Consider the following 13,903-nt stretch of genomic DNA (forward strand, 5'->3'; position numbering starts at 1 on the left):
ACTGCGTTTATAGTATAAAAAAAAAGACACCACAGGTATACAATGTAGATGGATGGATACTATAGTATACTTATGGACGACGAGTGACAACACAGAGGTAGGTACAGCAGTGGCCTACCGTACTGCTATATACAGTATAATGGACCTGGTGGACACTCAGCAGACTGCGTTTATAGTATAAAAAAAAAGACACCACAGGTATACAATGTAGATGGATGGATACTATAGTATACTTTTGGACGACGAGTGACGACACAGAGGTAGGTACAGCAGTGGCCTACCGTACTGCTATATACAGTATAATGGACCTGGTGGACACTGTCAGCAGACTGCTAAACTAGTATAAAAAAAAGCCACCACAGGAGTGTTTTTCAGGCAGACAAACATATACTGGTGGTCACTGTCAGCAAAACTGTGCACTGTACTCCTTCTATAACTGCTCCCCAGTCCCCACAATTAGGCAGTGTGAGCACTCAGCACAGATATATATCATGCAGCACACTGAGCACAGATATGGTATGGAGCGTTTTTTTCAGGCAGAGAACGGATAAAAAAACTAGCAAAACTCTGCACTGTACTCCTCCTAACAGCTGCTCCCCAGTCCCCAATCCTCCCCACAATAAGTTAAGCAATCAGATCAACTGTGTAGTATACTATTAATAATGAACTATATAAACGGAGAGGACGCCAGCCACTATCAATCTCAATGCACGTGTGAAAATGGCGGCGACGCGCGGCTGCTTATATAGAATCCGAATCTCGCGAGAATCCGACAGCGGGATGGTGACGTTCGGGCGCGCTCGGGTTAGCCGAGCAAGGCGGGAGGATCCGAGTCTGCTCGGACCCGTGTAAAAAAAGGTAAAGCTCGGGTGGGTTCGGTTTCTCGGAAACCGAACCCGCTCATCACTAATTAAAAGTGGTGGTTCTTTACTGGCAATAAAGTGGACTCCTGAGTAATCAGGAAAGAAACAAAACAAAAACAATTTCAGATGGTATTGTCCCCCTGTAGCCAGTTTAGAACCAAATTTTGACAAGTGAACAATATTCTGTTTTCTCTTTTCTTTTTTAATTGATGTTCATTCTTCTTTCAGTATGGATATTATACCCAAGAAAAGAAATTGTAGCTCTTAAAAACTACACACCAGTGTCTGTTCTTAATATGGCTAACTATGAGTCAATGGGGGTCATTCCGAGTTGATTGCACGTAGCAACTTTTTGCTGCACGTGCGATCAACTAGACGCCGCCTATGGGAGAGTGTATTTTAGCATAGCAAGGTTGCAATCACTTGTGCAGCCCTGCTATGCTAAAAAAGTTTCACTCAAAACAAGAGTAGCCCTGCAGCCAATTACACAGTGCGACGGATCCAGCGATGAAGGTCCCGGTCCTGACGTCAGACGTCTGCCCTCCGTTCGCCTGGACATGCCTGCGTTCTTCTTACCACTCCCCGAAAACGGCTGGAAACGGTGAGTATCCACCCCGGAACGCCTCCCGTCTTTCCATCTTCTTGTGATCGCCACTGCAATCACATTTGTCGCTGGCGGCGGCGTTGCCTGGCACATTGCGCACGTGCTTCGTTGCCTGGCGACGATCGTCGCCAGGCAACGAAGCTCGTGCGCAATGCGCCAGCCGCGCATGTGCATTTCTGACCCGTTCGCACTGCAGCGAAGAACCGCTGCGTGTGAATGGGTCGGAATGACCCCCAATATATCTAGTGTTTCAAGACTGCTTAAAACACTCAAAACCAGAAGTGGAAATGCGTATTTAAATTGTAAACTATTGATAAACTACTGATTAGTAAAAATCTTATTTGTCTAAATAAAACAAGCAACGCTTACAGAGAGACAAGAGGAGATGCACTGTTGATTCTTCAACAGTGTGGCAGAGTTTTCTAGAAGTGGGAAAAAAATGCAAGAAGACCAACAACCTAGCAACTCCTTACACTTGTTTTCAATGAGTCAATAAAATAATGAACTGGACCATTGATTAGAAATGTTTATTTTGTCAGATGAAAAACATGGAGCCAGCACCTCTATATATGGAGCAGACAGTAAAATATTCTCCCCCAAAAATAATGTTTGTGATGTTTCACCTCTACAGGGCCTTTAAGCCTTGTTCCACTTGACGGAACATTGAATTCAGAGACTCCAGTGATATTCTAAAGAACAGTTATTCCAGCTGTGGAGAAGAACTTCCAAAACAGTGATGGGATTTTCCAATATGAACTTGCTAATTGTCATAACGCAGGACCCAGGGTACAGATGGGAGCATGGCCAAATCCCCTCATGATAAAAAAAAGAATGATGGAAAATACTATGTGTATCGCCAATAAGCAGCACTGCACGCTGCAAAAGGGGATTTGTCCTCTTCAACAGCTATCTCGGGCCATTCCAAGAGGCCCAGGCCTGGGTAATTATTAATAATTATTAACTGCCACCCCCCTCTCGGCGGCCCTGGTGATGACCTGATGAGCTGGAACATATTTCCAGCTTCCTGCGAGTAGGGATCCACCTACTGACTGTTAGTTTGGCAGGATCGCCCCCTCAATTCTGCCCTAGCCTAAATCAATTACGTTGGGAGGTATAGCTTAGTATCCTTCCGCTCTGATACCCGTTTTCAGGGACTTTATAGAAAGGCAATGAAGCAGCAATCCTGCTAACCGAGAGTTCTTTTTAAGCATGTTGACAGTGCTACATAATTACTTGTTCGCACGTGGATGAGAAAATTGATGACGACATTAAAATGCTTAATAAGCACTCTTCAGAAGGCGCCCATACTTTCTCTTAGTTATAAAAGCTGGGTGTGCATCCCACTTGTAATCCTCTTGCTGACAGGCATCTCATTGTCGCAATAACAGAATTTCCTTTAAGCATAAACCATTTTTAATAAGGAGACATTTGATTGGTCTGATATTTGCAAATTTGTTCCTGTATTGACCTTGGTTTAATTAATGAACTGCTGTGGAAGAATAGGTCATCAAATAATTCTTGTCATACATCAAATACATCAAATAATTATATGTAATAAAGGCTGAGTGCCGTCGGCCGTGTGGGATGCCGGCTGAACTCAGACATTTTTTTAAAGGGGCAATCATGTACAAGGCATGGTTTAGCCTTGTATACACAGGCGTATTTATAATGGGTGCAGTGTGTGCGGTGCACATGTGCCCCCAGGGGTCCAGGGGGGCCACACCGCACACTATGCACCCATTAATTGAAATACCCTCCAGAGTCCCGCGGCGCAGCAGCAGCACTGCCAAAAACACTGGGAAAATGGCACAGTGCCATTTTCCCGGTGATTTGCGCATGCACAGTAGGAAAATCGCTGGGAAAATGGCCACCGTACCATTTTCCCGGAGATCTGCGCATGCGTTGTAGACTCTGGAACAGCGCTAGGGACCCTAGTGCCCAAAGTCTACACAGTGCTGCCGGCTAGAGAGGAGGGGGCCCAGCCGACGCCTGCACACGGGCCTCCTCCTCTCTAGAAACGCCCCTGCTTGTACGATTGCTCTTTTGAAAAAAGTCCTCGTGTGGACGGCATCCTGCACGGCCACTGAACGCGGACTTTATTACATCCCGGCCTTAGTATCAGCTAATAAAGCAAATTAAAAACACTCTTAAAACACGTCAGGTTTTCAGACATTCTGTTTGGTCTGAGATATTTCAGTCCTGCAAACTGGCTGAGAATTCTCAGGAGTGATACAATTGTGGACACAAAGTCAGTCAGAACAGCATCACCTCATAACCACCATCATCGCAAATTTTTGTTTGCACCCCATAGGAGTAAACTGTCAATGCTGAGGTACTATATTCTAACGCAATCCAAGTGGAATTATTATGATCACCCGACGGGCGCATGCACAGCGCCCATCTTGCACATGCGCCCACACCTTTTGGGGTGGGCACAGAAAATGCGATCGCCTCTGCCTGTCAATCAGGCAGAGGCGGTCGCGTGGTGGGGGGGCGGCAACGCTCCGTTTCCAGGGTGTAGACGGAGCGGTGCAGGGGTGGTGCGGCGCAAATGGGGACGTGTCGGGGTGTGATGTCACTCGCAGTCGCCGCAATCGGGAACATGGTGGTGGGCCTCCTGCGGGCATAGCCAAGCTGTGCCGGCAGGAGGCATCTTCTATTTTTGCTAACAAGCAGAAATTGCGATGCGTTCGCAATTTCTGCTAGTTGAAGGGGGGGGAGGCGGCGGTCAACATGCTGGGCGGCTTTGCCCTGCGATGGGCGGACCCTCACATGCTAGCAAAAGGATTGCAAATTCTCAAATTAGCCGAATTTGCAATCCTTACTGAATTAGGCCCTGTGATCACAAATCTACGAAGACCTTTGGCCAAACACACAATCGCATCTGCGTATACTAAACCCCATCGCAAATATAGCCCACTCAAATTGTATGCATAGCTAGTACAAATGCAACATTGTGTACATTCACTTAAATTTACAAGAATAAACATTGATGTGTGCACAAAACCATGTGTATTCATTAATAAATGATTTGTACATTAATAATAATGTAGATATGTTAAAATATGGCATACATAATCATACTGCAATAATGTGTAGGGCTGGTTTGCTTCTTCTCAGAGTAATGTTAGGCAGGTATTAAGGGTCATGGTGTAAACCGGGGATGAGGAACCTTCGGCCCTCCAGCTGTTGTTGAACTACACATACCAGCATGCCTTGCTACAGTTTTGCTATTTGGCCATGCTAAAACTGTTGCAGGGCATGCTGGAATGTGTAGTTCAACAACAGCTGGAGGGCCAAAGGTTCCCCATCCCTGGTGTAAACACAACACATACTGTACATGTAAAATATTTAAGTGCTTACAATACTAATAAATTATGCATACGCATGACAACATACATATCTGTAGAAAATAAAAGTGTTTTTTTGTTAATTGTAAAAAGCTAATTTATTTAATTAAGCATGCAGCACACTAAACATCATTCCCTTCACCACTATGAACACCATCAGCTGCCTATGTTTTTGCAATTATTAGCCTGACCATCGGAACTTTTGCTGCTACTCATCCTGTGTTGTTGATGCGTTTGCATTTCCTGCAATCTGTTTTGCAAATATTGTGATTGCAATGCCCACAACACACCCACTACACGCCCCAAATCGCAGAAATTGCATACCCATACTACTAACACGCATCCACCACTCCTTTTTATTGTTGGTAAATGTGTTCGCTACTGTGTTCACAGATGTCTATGCATACCTCCCAACTGTCCCAATTATCGCAGGTCAGTCCCGTTTTTTTAGACTGTCCCGCTTTCCCACCCGCGGGCTGCAGTGTCCCATGGTGGGGGGGGGCAGTTGGCAGGCTCCTGTCACTCACAGCTCTGCTTAGCGTCTATTCATGGAAGACAGAGGGAGAGGGGGCATGGCAGCAGCTCACAGAGCATGCCCCCTCAGTGACGAAAACGGAGGGTGTGGCTCGCGACTATGGCACTCCTGTGAAGCCATGCCCCTTTCCCATAGGCCACATCCCCTTTTTGAGATCGGGCATGGCTCGCATCGCATAAGTCCACAATCCCCTGTTGGAAATTTTGTGAGGTATGCCTATGTACCATTACAAAAAAAAAAGACGTGCCGATAATTGCTCATTGCACGACCTTAAAGTATTGGTGACATTCTCAGCACTTATAAATACAATAAACAAATGCCGCATGGTAGCGCCAGAATCCAATGGCTAAAATATACCAACTTTATGTACTACTAGCCTTAGGCTGATTTCACACGGGTATATTAGAGCACCATGTTTTTGCGGCTAGAAAAGCTCTGTAATGACACACAGCAGTTTCTAAGACCCTTTTCCCCAAGAATACTGCATGCAGGTCAGTGTAGAATGTAGGCCAAAATATGTCGGATTGCAGCAATCACCATGAGAATTGCTCGTAAACTGTTTGAAATGTTTGGAGCTATGTGACTGTGGAAATCAGAATTGTATTGTCATACAGAGATTATCTCCTCTTCTTATGCAATTTATAACACTTTCAGACAGAAAACCCGGCATTTCAGGGCCGGGTCGTGTTGCCGTCTCTGTCTGACCCCCCCTTTCACACAGAGAAGCAAATTACTGGGTCAAGAATTTCGACCTGGTAATTTGCGAATCAACACGGGTATTTTGTCTGTGTGAAAGGGTCAACCCGAGTCGAAATTCCTGTGTCTCCAACCCTGGTAAATTCCTGGGTCTGAGTCCTGGGAATTTCAACCCGGATTGACCCTTTCACACAAGAAAAAGAACCTGTGTTTTTTCTGAAATTATTGGGTAGAACTTTTTCACCTGGTAATTTCATTTTTTGTGTGAAAGGGGTATTATAGTGTTGATGACAAAGTAATACAGAAATATTATAAACCAACTAAACTAATAACTATCTAACCACTGCGTATTGTATGAGGCCGTGCCACTGTAGTTTTTCCAGGACAGTGGGTGAAACACAGTGCATGCTGTATAAGTAGATATTTAGAAGCTTTAAAGACTTATTCACTCAGCAAGGCGGCTTAAAAGGATTAAAATGCTAGAACACACATGTAGCACTGTACTTATGTTTCAGATGCCACAGTGTGTTAGGGCTCATTCACATCTATTTGCTATTGATGCACTTATTAGGCAGAAACTAATACCTGAAAAGGGCACAATCTAATTCTTAAATGTTAATGTCTGTTATCAGTACTTTAGATATATATATATATATATATATATATATATATATATATATATACACGTCTGCAGGGGCAGATTTATGGGTGTGAGCACCCCTAGGCACAACCGTAATGGCCACCCCCATGGCTACTTTTATTATTTTCACTGATTGGCTATAAGCCCTCATTTGATTATAGCCAATTTAATATAATAATAATAATAATAACAACAACAATAATAAAAAAGCCACTACGATCATTTTTTATTATGTATACATTTTGACTAAGAAGTACAGCTTATAAGGGCAGTATGTCTTAAGCGTTTACACTCCATTCCAAATGGTATAGGGTACAGTACAGTGAAACTATTTTGCAGTTGCGGGGCTGTTGGCAGCGTTTTCATGCCATTACAATGTCAACTCACCCTTGTCGTGTCTAAATGAATTGACCCCATATAATAATTTGTCCTCAAACAAGGAGATGGTTGGAGGCTCTTTCTGGAAACACTTTATACTGTAGTAACCGCTGAGACAATTAATAACTTTTACTCCCTTTTATGAGTTTGGTGATCCTCATTATTGCTCGCTCAGTGGATGAAGGCGGGAGATAAGTAAGTAAATAGGTGGGAACAAATCTGTTTATATTCTGCTTTTTAGCGTATAAGGTGACAGTTCTGTATTATATGGATAGCACAAATAAAATTGAAGCCATCAAAATAAAGTAGTGATGTGCACCGGAAATTTTTCGGGTTTTGTGTTTTGGTTTTGGATTCGGTTCCGCGGCCGTGTTTTGGATTCGGAGGCGTTTTGGCAAAACCTCCCTGAAAATTTTTTGTCGGATTCGGGTGTGTTTTGGATTCGGGTGTTTTTTTACAAAAAACCCTCAAAAACAGCTTAAATCATAGAATTTGGGGGTCATTTTGATCCCATAGTATTATTAACCTTAATAACCATAATATACACTCATTTTCAGTCTATTCTGAACACCTCACACCTCACAATATTATTTTTAGTCCTAAAATTTGCACCGAGGTCGCTGGATGGCTAAGCTAAGTGACACAAGTGGCCGACACAAACACCTGGCCCATCTATGAGTGGCACTGCAGTGTCAGGCAGGATGGCACTTCAAAAAAATAGTCCCCAAACAGCACATGATGCAAAGAAAAAAAGAGGCGCACCAAGGTCGCTGTGTGACTAAGCTAAGCGACACAAGTGGCCGACACACAAACACCTGGCCCATCTAGGAGTGGCACTGCAGTGTCAGACAGGATGGCACTTCAAAAAAATTGTCCCCAAACAGCACATGATGCAAAGAAAAAAAGAGGCGCACCAAGGTCGCTGTGTGACTAAGCTAAGTGACACAAGTGGCCGACACAAACACCTGGCCCATCTAGGAGTGGCACTGCCCCAAACAGCACATGATGCAAAGAAAAAAAGAGGCGCAACAAGGTCGCTGTGTGACTAAGCTAAGCGACACAAGTGGCCGACACAAACACCTGGCCCATCTAGGAGTGGCACTGCAGTGTCAGACAGGATGGCACTTCAAAAAAATTGTCCCCAAACAGCACATGATGCAAAGAAAAAAAGAGGCGCACCAAGGTCGCTGTGTGACTAAGCTAAGCGACACAAATGGCCGACACAAACACCTGGCCCATCTAGGAGTGGCACTGCAGTGTCAGACAGGATGGCACTTCAAAAAAATTGTCCCCAAACAGCACATGATGCAAAGAAAAAAAGAGGCGCACCAAGGTCGCTGTGTGACTAAGCTAAGCGACACAAGTGGCCGACACAAACACCTGGCCCATCTAGGAGTGGCACTGCAGTGTCAGACAGGATGGCACTTCAAAAAAATTGTCCCCAAACAGCACATGATGCAAAGAAAAAAAATAGGCGCACCAAGGTCGCTGTGTGACTAAGCTAAGCGACACAAGTGGCCGACACAAACACCTGGCCCATCTAGGAGTGGCACTGCCCCAAACAGCACATGATGCAAAGAAAAAAAGAGGCGCACCAAGGTCGCTGTGTGACTAAGCTAAGCGACACAAGTGGCCGACACAAACACCTGGCCCATCTAGGAGTGGCACTGCAGTGTCAGGCAGGATGGCACTTCAAAAAAATAATCCCCAAACAGCACATGATGCAAAGAAAAAAAGATGCGCACCAAGGTCGCTGTGTGACTAAGATAAGCGACACAAGTGGCCGACACAAACACCTGACCCATCTAGGAGTGGCACTGCAGTGTCAGGCAGGATGGCACTTCAAAAAAATTGTCCCCAAACAGCACATGATGCAAAGAAAAAAAAAGAGGCGCACCAAGGTCGCTGTGTGACTAAGCTAAGCGACACAAGTGGCCGACACAAACACCTGGCCCATCTAGGAGTGGCACCGCAGTATCAGACAGGATGGCACTTCAAAAAAATTGTCCCCAAACAGCACATGATGCAAAGAAAAAAAGAGGCGCACCAAGGTCGCTGTGTGACTAAGCTAAGCGACACAAATGGCCGACACAAACACCTGGCCCATCTAGGAGTGGCACTGCAGTGTCAGACAGGATGGCACTTCAAAAAAATTGTCCCCAAACAGCACATGATGCAAAGAAAAAAAGAGGCGCACCAAGGTCGCTGTGTGACTAAGCTAAGCGACACAAGTGGCCGACGCAAACACCTGGCCCATCTAGGAGTGGCACTGCAGTGTCAGGCAGGATGGCACTTCAAAAAAATTGTCCCCAAACAGCACATGATGCAAAGAAAAAAAAAGAGGCGCACCAAGGTCGCTGTGTGACTAAGCTAAGCGACACATGTGGCCGACACAAACACCTGGCCCATCTAGGAGTGGCACTGCAGTGTCAGACAGGATGGCACTTCAAAAAAATTGTCCCCAAACAGCACATGATGCAAAGAAAAAAAGAGGCGCACCAAGGTCGCTGTGTGACTAAGCTAAGCGACACAAGTGGCCGACACAAACACCTGCCCCATCTAGGAGTGGCACTGCAGTGTCAGACAGGATGGCACTTCAAAAAAATTGTCCCCAAACAGCACATGATGCAAAGAAAAAAAATAGGCGCACCAAGGTCGCTGTGTGACTAAGCTAAGCGACACAAGTGGCCGACACAAACACCTGGCCCATCTAGGAGTGGCACTGCAGTGTCAGACAGGATGGCACTTCAAAAAAATTGTCCCCAAACAGCACATGATGCAAAGAAAAAAAGAGGCGCACCAAGGTCGCTGTGTGACTAAGCTAAGCGACACAAGTGGCCGACACAAACACCTGGCCCATCTAGGAGTGGCACTGCAGTGTCAGACAGGATGGCACTTCAAAAAAATTGTCCCCAAACAGCACATGATGCAAAGAAAAAAAGAGGCGCACCAAGGTCGCTGTGTGACTAAGCTAAGCGACACAAGTGGCCGACACAAACACCTGGCCCATCTAGGAGTGGCACTGCCCCAAACAGCACATGATGCAAAGAAAAAAAGAGGCGCACCAAGGTCGCTGTGTGACTAAGCTAAGCGACACAAGTGGCCGACACAAACACCTGGCCCATCTAAGAGTGGCACTGCAGTGTCAGGCAGGATGGCACTTCAAAAAAAATAATCCCCAAACAGCACATGATGCAAAGAAAAAAAGAGGCGCACCAAGGTCGCTGTGTGACTAAGCTAAGCGACACAAGTGGCCGACACAAACACCTGGCCCATCTAGGAGTGGCACTGCAGTGTCAGACAGGATGGCACTTCAAAAAAATTGTCCCCAAACAGCACATGATGCAAAGAAAAAAAATAGGCGCACCAAGGTCGCTGTGTGACTAAGCTAAGCGACACAAGTGGCCGACACAAACACCTGGCCCATCTAGGAGTGGCACTGCAGTGTCAGACAGGATGGCACTTCAAAAAAATTGTCCCCAAACAGCACATGATGCAAAGAAAAAAGAGGCGCACCAAGGTCGCTGTGTGACTAAGCTAAGCGACACAAGTGGCCGACACAAACACCTGGCCCATCTAGGAGTGGCACTGCAGTGTCAGACAGGATGGCACTTCAAAAAAATTGTCCCCAAACAGCACATGATGCAAAGAAAAAAAGAGGCGCACCAAGGTCGCTGTGTGACTAAGCTAAGCGACACAAGTGGCCGACACAAACACCTGGCCCATCTAGGAGTGGCACTGCCCCAAACAGCACACGATGCAAAGAAAAAAAGAGGCGCACCAAGGTTGCTGTGTGACTAAGCTAAGCGACACAAGTGGCCGACACAAACACCTGGCCCATCTAGGAGTGGTACTGCAGTGTCAGGCAGGATGGCACTTCAAAAAAAAAATCCCCAAACAGCACATGATGCAAAGAAAAAAAGAGGCGCTCCAAGGTCGCTGTGTGACTAAGATAAGCGACACAAGTGGCCGACACAAACACCTGGCCCATCTAGGAGTGGCACTGCAGTGTCAGGCAGGATGGCACTTCAAAAAAATTGTCCCCAAACAGCACATGATGCAAAGAAAAAAAAAGAGGCGCACCAAGGTCGCTGTGTGACTAAGCTAAGCGACACAAGTGGCCGACACAAACACCTGGCCCATCTAGGAGTGGCACTGCCCCAAACAGCACATGATGCAAAGAAAAAAAGAGGCGCACCAAGGTCGCTGTGTGACTAAGCTAAGCGACACAAGTGGCCGACACAAACACCTGGCCCATCTAGGAGTGGCACTGCAGTGTCAGGCAGGATGGCACTTCAAAAAAAATAATCCCCAAACAGCACATGATGCAAAGAAAAAAAGAGGCGCACCAAGGTCGCTGTGTGACTAAGCTAAGCGACACAAGTGGCCGACACAAACACCTGGCCCATCTAGGAGTGGCACTGCAGTGTCAGACAGGATGGCACTTCAAAAAAATTGTCCCCAAACAGCACATGATGCAAAGAAAAAAAGAGGCGCACCAAGGTCGCTGTGTGACTAAGCTAAGCGACACAAGTGGCCGACACAAACACCTGGCCCATCTAGGAGTGGCACTGCAGTGTCAGACAGGATGGCACTTCAAAAAAATTGTCCCCAAACAGCACATGATGCAAAGAAAAAAAATAGGCGCACCAAGGTCGCTGTGTGACTAAGCTAAGCGACACAACTGGCCGACACAAACACCTGGCCCATCTAGGAGTGGCACTGCAGTGTCAGACAGAATGGCACTTCAAAAAAATTGTCCCCAAACAGCACATGATGCAAAGAAAAAAAGAGGCGCACCAAGGTCGCTGTGTGACTAAGCTAAGCGACACAAGTGGCCGACACAAACACCTGGCCCATCTAGGAGTGGCACTGCAGTGTCAGACAGGATGGCACTTCAAAAAAATTGTCCCCAAACAGCACATGATGCAAAGAAAAAAAGAGGCTCACCAAGGTCGCTGTGTGACTAAGCTAAGCGACACAAGTGGCCGACACAAACACCTGGCCCATCTAGGAGTGGCACTGCCCCAAACAGCACATGATGCAAAGAAAAAAAGAGGCGCACCAAGGTCGCTGTGTGACTAAGCTAAGCGACACAAGTGGCCGACACAAACACCTGGCCCATCTAGGAGTGGTACTGCAGTGTCAGGCAGGATGGCACTTCAAAAAAATAATCCCCAAACAGCACATGATGCAAAGAAAAAAAGAGGCGCACCAAGGTCGCTGTGTGACTAAGATAAGCGACACAAGTGGCCGACACAAACACCTGGCCCATCTAGGAGTGGCACTGCAGTGTCAGGCAGGATGGCACTTCAAAAAAATTGTCCCCAAACAGCACATGATGCAAAGAAAAAAAAAGAGGCGCACCAAGGTCGCTGTGTGACTAAGCTAAGCGACACAAGTGGCCGACACAAACACCTGGCCCATCTAGGAGTGGCACTGCAGTGTCAGACAGGATGGCACTTCAAAAAAATTGTCCCCAAACAGCACATGATGCAAAGAAAAAAAGAGGCGCACCAAGGTCGCTGTGTGACTAAGCTAAGCGACACAAGTGGCCGACACAAACACCTGGCCCATCTAGGAGTGGCACTGCAGTGTCAGACAGGATGGCACTTCAAAAAAATTGTCCCCAAACAGAACATGATGCAAAGAAAAAAAGAGGCGCACCAAGGTCGCTGTGTGACTAAGCTAAGCGACACAAGTGGCCTACACAAACACCTGCCCATCTAGGAGTGGCACTGCCCCAAACAGCACATGATGCAAAGAAAAAAAGAGACGCACCAAGGTCGCTGTGTGACTAAGCTAAGCGACACAAGTGGCCGACACAAACACCTGGCCCATCTAGGAGTGCCACTGCAGTGTCAAACAGGATGGCACTTCAAAAAAATAGTCCCCAAACAGCACATGATGCAAAGAAAAAAAGAGGCGCAATGAGGTAGCTGTGTGACTAAGCTAAGCGACCCAAGTGGCCGACACAAACACCTGGCCCATCTAGAAGTGGCACTGCAGTTTTCTAGCGAGAGGATGAGTGCTTCCATCCTCATGTGAATCTGAACCACTAGCCATGAACATAGGCCAGGGCCTCAGCCGTTCCTTGCCACTCCGTGCCGTAAATGGCATATTGGCAAGTTTACGCTTCTCATCAGACGCTTTCAATTTTGATTTTTGGGTCATTTTACTGAACTTTTGTTTTTTTGGATTTTTGGATTTTACATGCTCTCTACATTTATGAATTGTATATATTTATAAAAAATTTTAATTGTATTGTTTAATTTTATTTTTGTATGTTCTTCATGATGGACTCATGTATGGGGACTCTCAATGTGGTTTGGGCTAACTGTAAGCCATTCCAGTAAAATGTACACTGTCTGCAATAGCCGTAGACGAAGAATCCCGGCGGTGGAACGCAAACATTACGACTTCCGGTGAGCTGTGAACCGCAGCGGTCACTTCCGCTTCCGCATCTGGGATCTTGTGCAGCAGTGAGAGGTCACGGCGGCGCCGAACAGCGGAGATTGTTTGCAGCTGTGTACCCCTCATTAAGAGGGGATAAATATCAAGGACTTGTGTGTGTTAGCCATGCTTCCGTTGAAGAATGAACATCGTCCGAAACGCGTTAAGCGTGGCTATTGTATTCGAACTCCATCTGCTACCTTGAAGGGTTTCTCTGCGGTGACGTAGTTTTGGGCATCTGGAGCTCATATTTCCACTCTCCTTCATCATCTGGCACTCCAGGATTCCCTGATTAAGGACTGCAACTGCTGGTGATATGCCTAAGGAGTTGATTGTTATATGCTGTTTTTAATCTGTGTTCTTGTAAGTGCACTCTGTTAAAAA

The sequence above is a fragment of the Pseudophryne corroboree genome, chromosome 2, assembly GCF_028390025.1.
Source record: "Pseudophryne corroboree isolate aPseCor3 chromosome 2, aPseCor3.hap2, whole genome shotgun sequence".
Taxonomy (NCBI): Eukaryota; Metazoa; Chordata; class Amphibia; order Anura; family Myobatrachidae; genus Pseudophryne; species Pseudophryne corroboree.